General features: G+C 35.5%; 1 pseudogene; it reads left to right on the top strand.

Annotated features, from left to right (window-relative positions):
- Positions 1–7,957: 7,957 nt before the first annotated feature.
- LOC136320841 (ras GTPase-activating protein-binding protein 1 pseudogene) lies at positions 7,958–9,200 on the top strand (annotated as a pseudogene).
- The last annotated feature ends 7,479 nt before the right edge of the window (positions 9,201–16,679 follow it).

Genomic DNA, 16,679 nt, shown 5'->3' with positions numbered 1-16,679 from the left:
AAATTAATGCTTCAGTCATTCCTGAGTGATTTGGAAGAAAACGTATATGCATGTGAAAGTTTTCAAAGGTAAATAATCACATTAGAATTAAAGACCTATGGTTAAGTCATTTTTACCTTAATCTTTTGAGTACCAATTCTTTATATTTTGTTTTAAAAATTGCACTGAAGTTAATAATAATAATACTCATTTTTGGCAATAAATACTTTGAAATACTTAATGCTACTCACTCATTTATAGTTTAATTAGGCCATCATGTCTTATCACTCTTCTACCAGTTTTCCCACTTCATTTACACTCTTTCTTTTTGTTGTTTTTTTTTTGTTTATTATAGGAAAATTTCAAACAATTATAAAAGTAGAGCAAATGGAATGAAGAAATCGCATGTCCTTTCACCTACTTCAAAAATTATTTATTCATATCAATCTTGTTTCATCCATACCAGCACCCACTCCCTGTCCATCTCTTTACACTGTTTTGTCTTTTTTTATTTAGAAATTAATTTTAATTGAGTGACATTGGTCTATAGGAAAATATAGGTTTCATTTATACATCTCCATAGCCTATGAACTATTCATTGTGTTGTGTGTCCATTATCCAAAGACAAAACACTTTTTATCATCATATTTTTGGCCCTCTTATCATTCCTTCCTTAAACCCCTCCCTCTGGTAACCACTTCACTTTTGTCTGTATCCATGGTTTCTAGCTATATTGAACAGCTCTCACTTTGCCTTTGTCTCAGTTTCTTTGTATCTGCCATTTCCTCTGCACAAAATATTCCCACACTCATTTCAGATTGTGAGTGTTACTCACTCAAGGAGGTTGTAGAGACTTGCCATGAACTATTTTATAAAATACTCCCTTTCCTCCCATGGATATTTTCCCTAAACCTCCTCTATTCTTCATAGTAATCATCAACATTCAGCTCTTGAATTTACTTATTCACCTGTTCATGTATTTCCCTTTGATCATTAACCTAATCTGTTTTTTTTCCTAGACATCAAACATTAAACCTTGACTTAAAAGTCTTTTTAATAAGCATTGAAACAATTTCAGACATTGCATTATATGAGTGGAAGTAAACTACAAAAGTTCTATACCCTTCAAGGAGAGAATATCACCAATATTCACTTATAACGACTCCAACTTTTATGCAGAAAATTAGTAGTCTCAATAAACTTTCTATCTTAACATTAAATAATCCTTCCTTTTTTGAAATTCTCCAAACGGTTTGCCTGACTACTTGCAGCCAATCAACAACTGACAAAAGATGCCTCAAGATCAATTAGAGTATCTCTACCACTTCCAAAATTCATATCATAATAAATAAAATGCTTGTCAACCCTACAATGACTCCGTATTTATTCATGTTACTCAATAAACTTACTCTCTTCCCTAACACCCTTGAACTCAACTGAAGATGGTTTTCTTTGTTGCATGTTTATGAACTTACTCTCTTCCCTAACACCCTTGAACTCAACTGAAGATGGTTTTCTTTGTTGCATGTTAATTTTGTGTGGGACCGAGTTTTGTGTTTCCGATGCTTCAGAAGTGAAAATGAAGAATAATGAATAAGGAAAAGGGCATTCAAGTTGTTGGAACAAGGGCTCAAAGAAAACAGTGGAAAATTGAGTTATATTTAGAGGGGGGAAAAAACAGGTCACATAAAGAAATACCTCCCAATGCTAGGTTTGAAGGGGCTTCCTAATATCAACTCAGTAAGATTTCTAAATTGGCCAATGTGTTTTTTATTATTGCCTGTTATGAATGGGAGATTTTTGTTGTTGTTGTTATTGTTTGGGGTTTTTTTTTTTGTATTTCTCTGAAGTTGGAAACGGGGAGACAGTCAGACAGACTCCAGCATGGCCCTGACTGGGATCCACCCAGCATGCCCACCAGGGGGCGATGCTCTGCCCATCTTGGGGCGTCACTCTGCTGCAATCAGAGCCATTCTAATGCCTGAGGCAGAGGCCACAGAGCCATCCTCAGCGCCTAGGCAAACGCTGCTCCAATGGAGCCTTGGCTGCGGGAGGGGAAGAGAGAGACAGAGAGGAAGGAGAGGGGGAGGGGTGGAGAAGCAGATGGGCGCTTCTCCTGTGTGCCCTGACTGGGAATCGAACCCGGGACTCCCGTACACCAGGCCGATGCTCTACCACTGAGCCAACCGGCCAGGGCCTGTTGTTGTTTTTTAACTGTCTTTACTCTAGTCCAACATTTTTTATTTACTGGGTGTTCATGTAGAATGATGTAAGTTGTTTTGGTTTTTTTTTTTGGGGGGGGTGGTTCATAAGTTATTAGACCTTAAGAAGCCATATGTGGACTAGGTGGAAAGGAACACTTAAACTATTCAATAGCCTGGATATTAAACTTCCACAATGATAAGTTGAATTTTAGGTTGCCTTCCTGGTGGAAGTGAATAATATGTATCGAGAAACTATAAAACAGATATTTGCCTATCAAAGTATTACAATGGAAAAGACAGATTGTTTCCCAAGATACTTCCTTTTCACTTCTGAGCACATAGATAGGCTCAATTTCTCACCTTTCATGCAGTTAATTGAGACCATGTGATTGTGTTCTTGTCAATTAAATGTGTGAGTCATGTGCCTTCAGGTGTCTCATGAAATATTCCAGGTAATCCCCTGCTCACTCTCATTCTTTGTCATCAGCTGGATAGGGAGGATTCAGACCACTAAATACAGGAACAAAACAGAAAAATTCATCATCTGTTTGTAAAAACAGAACACAGACAATAAAACATGCTCAGCCATGCTGCAGTGACACATTAAATTGAAAATCATTGTGATTTAACACAATGAAAATCTTATATTAGTGTCCTATGGTTGCTATAACAAAGTTTCATACACTGTAGGCTTAAAACAACATTTATTTTCTCACAGTTTTGGAGGCCAGATGTTGGAAATCAGTTTCACTAGGGTGAAACCAAGATATCAGTCTTTAGAAGCTCTAGGGGAAACCTTGTCCCTTGTATAATTCATATTCTCACAGGGCCAGCATTTCTTGGTATTATTGCATCAGTATACTCTGTGCCTCTGTGGTCATATTGTTTTTGCCTCTTATTTTCTGTCCAATTTCCCTTTGTCTTTCCCATTTTAATTTATATGAAATTTATATAACAAAATGTACTATTTTAAAGTGTAAAATTCAATTGTATTCAGTACATTTAAAATGTTGTTAAACCATCACATCTATGCAATTCTAATGATTTTCTATTCACAAGGAAGAGCCCTGTACATATTAAGATCCCTTGCCTCTGGAAACCAATAATCTGACTTAAACCTCTATGGATTCACATATTATGGATATATCATGTAAATAATACCATATATGTGACTGTTATGTCTGACTTCTTTTGCTTAGTGTAATGTTTTCAAGACTCACCCATGTTATAACATATATCAATTCTTCAGTCTTTTTTATTGTTGAATATTATTCCATTGAATACATATACCACATTTTGTTCATCCCTTCTCAATTGATGGATGTTTGGAGTGTTTTCACTCTTTGAGATTTGTTAATAATACAGCATGAATACTTAGACTCATGTACAAGTATTGTTTAAGGATCTGTTTTCATTCTTTGGGTATATCACTAGGAGTAGAATGGTTACTTTATATGGTAATTCTGTGTTTTATTTTTAAAGGCCACTCTATTTCCCACAGCAACTGTCTCATTTCATATTCCTGCCAGAAATATACAAGTTCTAATTCATTCATGTCCTAAACCAACATTTGTTAGTTTTCATTTCTTTTATGTATTATTACTGTCAGCTTAAAATAACTTGTTATAGCTCTAACATGTTTGTGTAGACCTTGTAATGATTACACAGAATTTACCTACAGTAGATACTTAAAAAATAAAAAGATAAGGAAGAAAAGAAAGCCTGTCACTATAAAAAATAATATTATAATAAGAAAGGAAAAAGGAAATAAAGAAACTATGTAATAGTCAATAAACAATTAACAAAATGTTAATAATAAGTCTTTACCCATCAATAATTACTTTAAATGTTAATGTATCAAATTCTCCAATCAAAATAAACAGAGTGGCTGAATGGATAAAAAAAAACACGATTCAACAACATGCTGCTTATAAGCAACTCGTTTTACTTTTAAGAACACACATATACTGAAAATGAAGGGATGGAAAAAGGTACAAGTTATACTTACATCATACAAAGTAAATATTAAGGCAACAGTCATAAGAAAAAAAGGTTATTAGATCATGATAAAAGCATTAGCTTATCAATAAGATATAATAATATTTCCTTTGCTGTGAAAAAGTTTTAGTGTGATATTGTCCCATTTGTTCATTTTAGCTTTTATTGCTTGTGCAAAAATTCATTACCAAGATAAATGTCAAGGAGCATTTTCCTTATGTTTTGTTCTAAAATTTTTTTTATTTTAGATCTTACATTTAAGTCTTTAATCCATTTGAGTTAATTTTTGTGTATGGCATAAAATAATGACCCAATTACATTTTTTTACATGTAGATATCAGTTTTTCTAATACCATTTATTGAAGAAAGCAATTAACAAAAGAAAACAATCAACAGAATAAAGGCAAACTACAAAATGTGTGAAAATAATTGCAATATTATCCCATAATGAGTTTCTAGAAAAAAAAATATACATAAAACTTATACAACTCAATAACAAAACAAACAAAAAACAACTTATTGTAAAAATTCATAGACTCGAATAGACATTTTTTTCAAAGAGGACATACAAATGGTAAACAGGTATATAAAAAGGCTTTTAGCATCACTAATCATTAAGAAAATGTAAATCAAAACCACAGAGAGATATTACCTCAGACTCGTAAGACATCTATTCACAAAAAGATAAATGATATGTATTGGCAAAAATGTGGAGAAAAGGGAATATTTGTACACTGTGGATGAGGGTGTAAATTGATACATCCTTTATGAAAAACAGTACAGAGCTTCCTCATAAAACTAAAAAAAAAAAAAACAGAACTACCATATAAGCCAGCATCCCCTTTCTAGGGTATGAACTCTTTTCTTCAAAAAGGAAACTAATACCTTAAAGAGATATTTGCATTCTCATATTTATTGCAACATTATTCACAATAGCCAAGATATGGAAAAAACCTAAACATCAATCACAGATGACTGGATAAGACAATTTGATATGCATATAAAATGGAATATAATTCAAACTTTAAAAAAGATAGTCTGTTCTTTGCAAGAATAGGGATAAATCTGGAAGTTATTATAATAAGTGAAATAAACCAGACACAGAAAAAGCTGCATGATCTCACTTATATGTAGACTCTAAAAACATTAAGTACATAGAATCAGAGAGTATAATGGTTACGAGGAGTGGGAGGTAGGTAAAATAAAGAGACGGTCAAAAGTACAAAGTTGAAGTTATTTAGGGTGAATAAGTCTAGAGATTTAATGTATAGCATAATGATTATAATTGATAATACTGTATAAAATACTAGGAATCAGTTGACAAAGTAGATTTCACATGGTCTCACCATGCCCTCCAAAATGGTAACAGTGCAAGAAAATGGATATGTTAGCTTGACAGTTATAACCATTTAACTATGTATATGTTTATCAATTTATCATGTTGTATGTGACTTTTATTTTAAAGATTAATTACCTTAAAAATACATTTTAGTTCTGGCAGAATAGCTCAGTTGGTTAGAGCATTGCCCTAAAGCACATAGGTTGTCAGTTTGATTCCCAGTCAAGGCACATACAGGAGCAAATCAATGTTCCTGTCCTTCTCTCTTCTCTCTAAAATCTATACAATAAAAATATTTTTAAAACATTTTTTAAACCATCAAACTTTTTACATAACAGAGAAAAATCCTTAGTTCAGGCTAAGGATTTTTAAATTATTAAGGATTAAAAAATACCATGGGTTAAGTAAAATATACAAGAAACATTTATTTCTCACCATTTGAGAATCTGAAAAGTCTAAGATAAAGTAGCTGGCAAATTGGGTGCCTGGTGAAGGCCTTCTTTTTGGCTTGCAGATGGCTAACTTCTTGCTTCATTCTCAAACAGTGGCAAGAGAGAAATCTTATGTTTCTCCCTTCCTTTTTTAAATATTTTACTTAGTGATTTGGGAGGGGGGAGGTTGGGGGTGGGCAGTGGGAAGCATTAGCTTGTGCTGGTTGCTCCTTGTATGTGACTTGACCAAGCAAGCAGAGGCGGGGGCGGGGATTGAACTGGCAGCCTCAGCATTCCAGGTCGACGTTTTGTCCACTGTGCCACCACAGGTCAGGCTCTTTATTTCTTTTTAAGGGCATTAAATTTATCATAAAGTCTCCACCCTTATAATCTAATCTAATTCTAATTATCTCCCAAAGCCCCAACCCCAAATGCTATCACTTTGGAAATTATGTAGGGGGCACACAAAAACTCAGTTTATAGCAGAAAGTAACATACATATGTCATCCTGACATCCATGTTCTCACCAGAAAATAACATCAGTAGTCAGTGAACTGATATCTTTAAAAAACTGAAGAAAAATAAATATCAGTTCAGGCTTTTATACCCAGATAAACTACAATTTGCGCATGATGACAAAATCAAACATTATGAGATATACGAAAACCAAAAGTTAGTATTATCTTCACAGGTGAAGAAGCACAGTGAAAGTTCTTCTGCAATTAGGAAGAGATTCATCTTATGGGGAGTTCAGGAGAAGAAATAGAGCATAGTTTGTTCTCTTTTCTCTTTCTTCTTCTTGGTTATCTGCAGCAGGATGCCTTTTGATCTTCCATTTGCTCTCTTTATAGAGTATGAATAATGAGATAGCACCTGCCTGTCAAAGGAGAGACCTATATTAGTTTAGGTTTCCCATAAGCAGACCCAGAGCCAAGGATTTAATCTTAAGTAGTTTATTTGAGAATTAATAGCAGAAAGCACTAATAGTGTAGTAAAAGTGTGAGTCAAGGACAGAAGGAAACCAATGCAGGATTTCATTGATGAGTATGTTATATAGGCTAACAATGGAATATAATTATACCAAGAACCACTTGAAGACTGTGTAAACATTCTTCACAGTTATACTACCTGAAAGATAAGGAATATGGTATATTTATTATTCTACTTCTATATAATATTTAGTGATGGCTGCTACCAAAGAAAGTACATGGTCTGCACATAGGCTGAAATACTCTAGCAACAAAATAAACCCATATTCTAAGAGTTGCTACCATTTTTATCGTGAGTATTTGCCTACCCAGAGACAATGATTGCTATAGGTTTGTAGATAGAGCACCAACAGTATATACTAGGGGAGAATAATTCATGCTAGAAAGAACCCTGTCTGCCTACAGAGCTGAACCAAATTTTTGAGTAACTTTTAAGTATTAAACCTACTTTAATCTCCATCTTTCTGATTCTTATATCATATTTGTGTGTTCACTGCCAATACAGAAAGGAAAATAAAAATATTATTTATCTGTTGTATTTATTAATAAAGCCATTCTAACAGATGTGAGAGGATATCTCATTGTGGTTTTCATTTGCATTTTTCTGATGATTAGTGACATTGAACATCTTTTCATATGCCTATTGGCCATCTGTATATCCTCTTTGGAAAAGAGTCTATTCAGTTTTTTGCCCATTTTTTAATTGGATTAATTTTTGGTGTTGAATTTTATAAGTTCTTTATAAATTTTGAGAATTGACACCTTATCAGATGTCTGGCCAACATGTTCTCCATTTCAGTGGGTTTTCTTCATTTTGTTGGTGGTTTGGGGAAGCCTAGTGCACTGTTGGTGGGAATGCAGATTGGTGCAGCCACTGTGGAAAGCAGGATAGAGTTACCTCAAAATATTAGAAATGGAAAGATGCAGTTACATGAGGTTTTTTTCCCCTTTCTCCGATCTGTGGAGCAAAGCTTTTTCCTCTCCCACTCAGCCTCACAGGTTGAATTGACCAAAGTAATGGTTATGGAGAAGCCTAGTCCCATGCTGGTCAGGCGGGAATTTGTGAGACAATATTACACACTGCTGAACCAGGCCCTAGACATACTGCACAGATTTTATGGTAAGAACTCTTCTTATGTCCATGGGGGTTTGGACTCAAATGGAAAACCTGAAGATGCAGTCTATGGACAGAAATAAATCCATAGAAAAGTGATGTCACAAAACTTCACCAATTGCCACACTAAGATTCACCATGTTGATGCTCATGCAACTCTGAATGATAGTGTAGTAGTCCGGGTGATGGGGTTGCTATCTAATAATAACCAGGCTTTGAGGAGATTCATGCAGACATTTGTCCTTGCTCCTGAGGGCTCTGTTGCAAATAAGTTCTATGTTCACAATGATATCTTCAGATACCAAGATGAGGTCTTTGGTGGCTTTGTCACTGAGCTTCAGGAAGAATCCGAGGAAGAAGTTGAGGAACCTGAAGAAAGACAGCAGACACCTAAGGTGGTACCTGATGATTCTGGAACTTTCTATGATCAGCCTGTGAGCAATGACTTGGAAGAACACTTAGAAGAACCTGTTGCTGAACCAGAGCCTGATCCTGAACCAGAGCCAGAGCAAGAGCCTGTACCTAAGATCCAAGAGGAGAAGTGTGAGCCAGGATTGGAAGAAGCTGCACCCGAGGATGCACAGAAGAGCTCTTCCTCAGCCCCTGCTGACATAGCGCAGACAGTGCAGAAGGACTTGAGGACATTTTCCTGGACATCGGTGACCAGTTAGAACCTTCCACCCAGTGGAGCTCTTCCAGTTACTGGAATACCACCTCATGTTGTTAAAATATCAGCTTCACAGCCTTGCCCAGAGTCTAAGCCTGAATCTCAGATTCCACTGCAGAGGACTCAGAGGGATCAAAGAGTTCAAGAACAACGAATAAATATTCCTCCCCAGAGGGGACCAAGGCCAATTCATAAGGTTGGTGAGCAAGGTGATGTTGAACCCTGAAGAATTGTGAGACACACTGATAGTCACCAGCTCTTCATTGGCAACCTGCCTCATGAGATGGACAAATCATAGCTTAAAGATTTCTTTCAAAATTATGGGAATGTGGTGGAGATGCACATTAATAGTGGTGGGAAGTTACCCAATTTTGGTTTTGTTGTGCTTGATGATTCTGAACCTGTTCAATAGGTCCTTAGCAACAGGCCCATCATGTTCCAAGATGACGTTAGTCTGAATGTGGAAGAAAAGAAGACTCGAGCTGCTTGGGAAGGGGACCGGCAAGACAGCCACCTGTGGGGACCCGGAGGCCCTCGAGGTGGACTTCGTGGAGGAATGAGAGGCCCTCCCTGTGGAGACATGGTACAGAAGCCAGGATTTGGAGTGGGAAGGGGAGTTGCTCCGAGGCAGTTACTTGCTCCTCACTGGTCTTCACGCAGCAGTACAAACCTGCTCCTACAAAATGGGGAATCCTCAACCACCCTTGGTATCTTGCAGTGTGACCCTGCTCTTCTATAAACTGCTTGAGTTTGTACAATTATTTTTTAAAAAAATAAAAATGAAACTGCTTCTGACCCAGCTATTCCACATCTAGAAATTTATCCAGAAATCCCAAAAAGTTAATTGTAATGAATATATGCACCTTTATGTTTATTACAGCATTATTTACAATACCTAAAATTTTTTTTAATAAATTTTTATTAATGGTAATGGGATGACATTAATAAATCAGGGTACATATATTCAAAGAAAACATGTCTAGGTTATTTTGTCATTAAATTATGTTGCATAACCCTCGCCCAAAGTCAGATTGTCCTCCGCCACCCTCTATCTAGTTCTCTGTGCCCCTCCCCCTCCCCCTAACTCTCTCCCTCCCTCCCTCCCATGTCCTCTCTCCCCCCACCACTAGTAACCACCACACTCTTGTCCATGTCTCTTAGTCTCATTTTTATGTTCCAACAATGTATGGAATCATGTAGTTCTTGTTTTTTTCTGATTTACTTATTTCACTCTGTATAATGTTATCAAGATCCCACCATTTTGCTGTAAATGATCTGATGTCATCATTTCTTATGGCTGAGTAGTATTCCATAGTGTATATGTGCCACATCTTCTTTATCCAGTCTTCTATTGAAGGGCTTTTTGGTTGTTTCCATGTCTTGGCCACTGTGAACAGTGCTGCAATGAACATGGGGCTACATGTGTCTTCACGTATCAATGTTTCTGAGGTTTTGGGGTATATACCCAGTAGAGGGATTGCTGGGTCATAAGGTAGTTCTATTTGCAGTTTTTTGAGGAACCACCATACTTTCCTCCATAATGGTTGTACTACTTTACAGTCCCACCAACAGGGAATGAGGGTTCCTTTTTCTCCACAGCCTCTCCAACATTTGCTATTACCCGTCTTGTTGATAATAGCTAATCTAACAGGGGTGAGGGGGTATCTCATTGTAGTTTTGATTTGCATTTCTCTAATAACTAATGAAGCTGAGCATCTTTTCATATATCTGTTGGCCATTTGTATCTCTTCCTGGGAGAAGTATCTGTTCATGTCCTCTTCCCATTTTTTTATGGGATTGTTTGTTTGTTTGTTGTTGAGTTTTATGAGTTCTTTGTAAATTTTGGATATTAGGCCCTTATCTGAGCTATTGTTTGAAAATATCATTTCCCATTTAGTTGGCTGTCTGTTTATTTTGATATCAGTTTCTCTTGCTGAGCAAAAACTTTTATTCTGATGTAGTACCATTCATTTATCTTTGCCTTCACTTCTCTTGCCATTGGAGTCAAGTTCATAAAATGTTCTTTAAAACCCAGGTCCATGATTTCAGTACCTATGTCTTCTTCTATGTACTTTATTGTTTCAGGTCTTATATTTAGGTCTTTGATCCATTTTGAATTAATTTTAGTACACGGGGACAGGCTGTAGTCGAGTTTCATTGTTTGCATGTGGCTTTCCAGTTTTCCCAACACCATTTGTTGAAGAGGCTTTCTTTTCTCCATTGTGTATTGTTGGCCACTTTATCAAAGATTATTTGACCACATATATGTGGTTTTACTTCTGGGCTTTCTATTCTGTTCCATTGGTCTGAGTGTCTATTTTTCTGCCAATACCATGCTGTTTTGATTATCATGGCCCTATAATATAGTTTAAAGTCAGGTATTGTAATGCCCCCAGCTTCATTCTTTTTCCTTAGAATTGTTTTGGCTATTCGGGGTTTTTTATATTTCCATATAAATCTGATGATTTTTTGTTCCATTTCTTTAAAAAATCTCATAGGGATTTTGATGGGAATTGCATTAAATTTGTATATTGCTTTGGGTAATATGGCCATTTTGATTATATTTATTCTTCCTATCCAAGAACAAGGAATATTTTTCCATTTCATTGTATCTTTTTCGATTTCCCTTAACAATGCTTTGTAATTTTCATTATATAGGTCCTTTACATTTTTTGTTATGTTTATTCCTAGGTATTTTATTCTTTTTGTTGCAATCGTGAAGGGGATTATTTTTTTGAGTTCGTTTTCTAATATTTCATTGTTGGCATATAGAAAGGCTATGGACTTTTGTATGTTAATTTTGTATCCTGCGACCTTACTGTATTGGTTTATTGTTTCTAATAATCTTTTTGTGGAGTCTTTCGGGTTTTTGATGTATAGGATCATATCATCAGCAAAAAGTGATAGCTTTACTTCTTCTTTTCCAATATGGATGCCTTTTATTTCTTTGTCTTGTCTGATTGCTCTGGCCAGAACTTCTAGAACCACATTAAATAAGAGTGAAGAGAGTAGCCAACCCTGTCTTGTTCCTGATTTAAGGTAGAAAGTCCTCAGTTTTATGCCGTTTAATAGGATGTTGGCTGATGGTTTATCATATATGGCCTTTATCGTGTTGAGATATTTTCCTTCTATACCCATTTTGTTGAGAGTCTTAAACATAAAATTGTGTTGTATTTTATCAAAAGCCTTCTCTGCATCTATTGATAAGATCATGTGGTGTTTGTTCTTTGTTTCGTTGATATGGTGTATTACGTTAACCGTTTTGCGTATGTTGAACCATCCTTGAGATTCTGGGATGAATCCCACTTGATCATCATGTATTATTTTTTTAATATGTTGTTGTATTCGGTTTGCCAGTATTTTGTTTAGTATTTTAGCATCTGTATTCATTAGAGATATTGGTCTGTAGTTTTCTTTCTTTGTGCCATCCTTGCCAGGTTTTGGTATGAGGGTTATGTTGGCCTCATAAAATGTGTTTGGAAGTATTGCTTTTTCTTCAATTTTTTGGAAGACTTTGAGTAGAATAGGAACCAAGTCTTCTTTGAATGTTTGATAGAATTCACTAGTATAACCGTCTGGGCCTGGACTTTTATTTTTGGGGAGATTTTTAATAGTTTTTTCTATTTCCTCCCTGCTGATTGGTCTGTTTAGGCTTTCTGCTTCTTCATGACTCAGTCTAGGAAGGTTGTATTGTGCTAGGAATTTATCCATTTCTTTTAGATTGTTGTATTTGGTGGCATATAATTTTTCATAGTATTCTACAATAATTCTTTGTATTTCTATGATGTCTGTGGTGATCTCTCCTCTTTCATTTTGGATTTTATTTATTTGAGTCCTGTGCCTTTTTTCCTTGGTGAGTCTTGCCAAGGGTTTGTCAATTTTGTTGATCTTTTCAAAGAACCAGCTCCTTGTTTTATTGATTTTTTCTATAGTTTTTCTGTTCTCTATTTCATTTATTTCTGCTCTGATTTTTATTATCTCCTTTCTTTGGCTGGTTTTGGGTTGTCTTTGTTCTTTTTTTTCTAGTACAATTTTTTGGTACAATTTCAATTTTTCTAAATTTGCTGATATTGTCTTTGTGGCCCAACATATGGTCAATTCTTGAGAATGTTCCATGTACACTAGAGAAAAATGTATACTCTGTCGCTTTGGGATGAAGTGTCCTGTAGATGTCTATCATATCCAGGTGTTGTAGTATTTCGTTTAAGGCCACTATATCTTTATTGATTCTCTGTTTGGATGACCAATCTAGAGCCGTCAGCGGTGTATTGAGGTCTCCAAGTATGATTGTATTTTTGTTAGTTTTTGTTTTAAGGTCAATAAGTAGCTGTCTTATATATTTTGGTGCTCCTTGGTTTGGTGCATATATATTAAGGATTGTTATGTCTTCTTGATTCAACTTCCCCTTAATCATTATGAAATGACCATTTTTGTCTCTGAGTACTTTTTCTGTCTTGTAGTCAGCATTATTAGATATGAGTATTGCTACACCTGCTTTTTTTGGGTGTTGTTTGCTTGGAGTATTGTTTTCCAGCCTTTCATTTTGAATTTGTTTTTATCCTTGTTGCTTAGATGTGTTTCTTGTAGGCAGCATATAGTTGGATTTTCTTTTTTAATCCATTCTGCTGCTCTGTGCCTTTTTATTGGTAAGTTTAATCCATTTACATTTAGTGTAATTATTGACACTTGTGGGTTCCCTACTGCCATTTTATAAATTGCTTTCTGTTAGTTTTGTATCTTGTTTGATTCTTCTCTTTTGTTTTTCTATCATTTGTTTTTGTTTGTTTGTGTTCCATATTTCTTTACTCTGTTGCTACCTTTTTTTTTTTAATAAATTTTTATTAATGGTAATGTGATGACATTAATAAATCAGGGTACATATATTCAAAGAAAACATGTCTAGGTTATTTTGTCATTAAATTATGTTGCGTACCCCCGCCCAAAGTCAGATTGTCCTCCGCCACCCTCTATCTAGTTCTCTGTGCCCCTCCCCCTCCCCCTAACACTCTCCCTCCCTCCCTCCCATGTCCTCCCTCCCCCCACCCCTGGTAACCACCACACTCTTGTCCATGTCTCTTAGTCTCATTTTTATGTTCCAACAATGTATGGAATCATGTAGTTCTTGTTTTTTTCTGATTTACTTATTTCACTCTGTATAATGTTATCAAGATCCCACCATTTTGCTGTAAATGATCTGATGTCATCATTTCTTATGGCTGAGTAGTATTCCATAGTGTATATGTGCCACATCTTCTTTATCCAGTCTTCTATTGAAGGGCTTTTTGGTTGTTTCCATGTCTTGGCCACTGTGAACAGTGCTGCAATGAACATGGGGCTACATGTGTCTTCACGTATCAATGTTTCTGAGGTTTTGGGGTATATACCCAGTAGAGGGATTGCTGGGTCATAAGGTAGTTCTATTTGCAGTTTTTTGAGGAACCACCATACTTTCCTCCATAATGGTTGTACTACTTTACAGTCCCACCAACAGTGAATGAGGGTTCCTTTTTCTCCACAGCCTCTCCAACATTTGCTATTACCCGTCTTGTTGATAATAGCTAATCTAACAGGGGTGAGGGGGTATCTCATTGTAGTTTTGATTTGCATTTCTCTAATAACTAATGAAGCTGAGCATCTTTTCATATATCTGTTGGCCATTTGTATCTCTTCCTGGGAGAAGTGTCTGTTCATGTCCTCTTCCCATTTTTTTATGGGATTGTTTGTTTGTTTGTTGTTGAGTTTTATGAGTTCTTTGTAAATTTTGGATATTAGGCCCTTATCTGAGCTGTCGTTTGAAAATATCAGTTCCCATATAGTTGGCTGTCTGTTTATTTTGATATCAGTTTCTCTTGCTGAGCAAAAACTTTTAATTCTGATGTAGTCCCATTCATTTATCTTTGCCTTCACTTCTCTTGCCATTGGAGTCAAGTTCATAAAATGTTCTTTAAAACCCAGGTCCATGATTTCAGTACCTATGTTTTCTTCTATCTACTTTATTGTTTCAGGTCTTATATTTAGGTCTTTGATCCATTTTAAATTAATTTTAGTGCACGGGGACAGGCTGTAGTCAAGTTTCATTCTTTTGCATGTGGCTTTCCAGTTTTCCCAACACCATTTGTTGAAGAGGCTTTCTTTTCTCCATTGTGTGTTGTTGGCCCCTTTATCAAAGATTATTTGACCATATATATGTGGTTTTATTTCTGGGCTTTCTATTCTGTTCCATTGGTCTGAGTGTCTATTTTTTTGCCAATACTATGCTGTTTTGATTATCGTGGCCCTATAATATAGTTTAAAGTCAGGTATTGTAATGCCCCCAGCTTCATTCTTTTTCCTTAGGATTCTTTTGGCTATTCGGGGTTTTTTATAGTTCCATATGAATCTGATGATTTTTTCTTCCATTTCTTTAAAAAATCTCATAGGGATTTTGATGGGAATTGCATTAAATTTGTATATTGCTTTGGGTAATATGGCCATTTTGATTATATTTATTCTTCCTATCCAAGAACAAGGAATATTTTTCCATCTCATTGTATCTTTTTCGATTTCCCTTAACAATGCTTTGTAATTTTCATTATATAGGTCCTTTACGTTCTTTGTTATGTTTATTCCTAGGTATTTTATTTTTTTTGTTGCAATCGTGAAGGGGATTATTTTTTTGAGTTCGTTTTCTAATATTTCATTGTTGGCATATAGAAAGGCTATGGACTTTTGTATGTTAATTTTGTATCCTGCGACCTTACTGTATTGGTTTATTGTTTCTAATAATCTTTTTGTGGAGTTCTTCAGGTTTTCGATGTATAGGATCATATCATCAGCAAAAAGTGATAGCTTTACTTCTTCTTTTCCGATATGGATGCCTTTTATTTCTTTGTCTTGTCTGATTGCTCTGGCCAGAACTTCTAGCACCACGTTGAATAAGAGTGGAGAGAGTGGACAACCCTGTCTTGTTCCTGATTTAAGGTAGAAAGTCCTCAGTTTTATGCCGTTTAATACGATGTTGGCTGATGGTTTATCATATATGGCCTTTATCATGTTGAGATATTTTCCTTCTATACCCATTTTGTTGAGAGTCTTAAACATAAAATTGTGTTGTATTTTATCCAAAGCCTTTTCTGCATCTATTGATAAGATCATGTGGTTTTTGTTCTTTGTTTTGTTGATATGGTGTATTACGTTAACCGTTTTGCATATGTTGAACCATCCTTGAGATTCTGGGATGAATCCCACTTGATCATGATGTATTATTTTTTTAATATGTTGTTGTATTCGGTTTGCCAGTATTTTGTTTAGTATTTTAGCATCTGTATTCATTAGAGATATTGGTCTGTAGTTTTCTTTCTTTGTGCCATCTTTGCCAGGTTTTGGTATGAGGGTTATGTTGGCCTCATAAAATGTGTTTGGAAGTATTGCTTCTTCTTCAATTTTTTGGAAGACTTTGAGTAGAATAGGAACCGAGTCTTATTTGAATGTTTGATAGAATTCACTAGTATAACCGTCTGGGCCTGGACTTTTATTTTTGGGGAGATTTTTAATAGTTTTTTCTATTTCCTCCCTGCTGATTGGTCTGTTTAGGCTTTCTGCTTCTTCATGACTCAGTCTAGGAAGGTTGTATTGTGCTAGGAATTTATCCATTTCTTCTAGATTGTTGTATTTGGTGGCATATAATTTTTCATAGTATTCTACAATAATTCTTTGTATTTCTATGATGTCTGTGGTGATCTCTCCTCTTTCATTTTGGATTTTATTTATTTGAGTCCTGTGTCTTTTTTCCTTGGTGAGTCTTGCCAAGGGTTTGTCAATTTTGTTGATCTTTTCAAAAAACCAGCTCCTTGTTTTATTGATTTTTTCTATAGTTTTTCTGTTCTCTATTTCATTTATTTCTGCTCCGATTTTTATTATCTCCTTTCTTCGGCTGGTTTTGGGTTGTCTTTGTTCTTCTTGTTCTAGTTCCTTAAGGT

The sequence above is a fragment of the Saccopteryx bilineata genome, chromosome 1, assembly GCF_036850765.1.
Source record: "Saccopteryx bilineata isolate mSacBil1 chromosome 1, mSacBil1_pri_phased_curated, whole genome shotgun sequence".
Classification (NCBI taxonomy): Eukaryota; Metazoa; Chordata; class Mammalia; order Chiroptera; family Emballonuridae; genus Saccopteryx; species Saccopteryx bilineata.
Note: the sequence above shows the minus strand (reverse complement) of the source record. Positions and strands in the feature narration are given on the sequence as shown.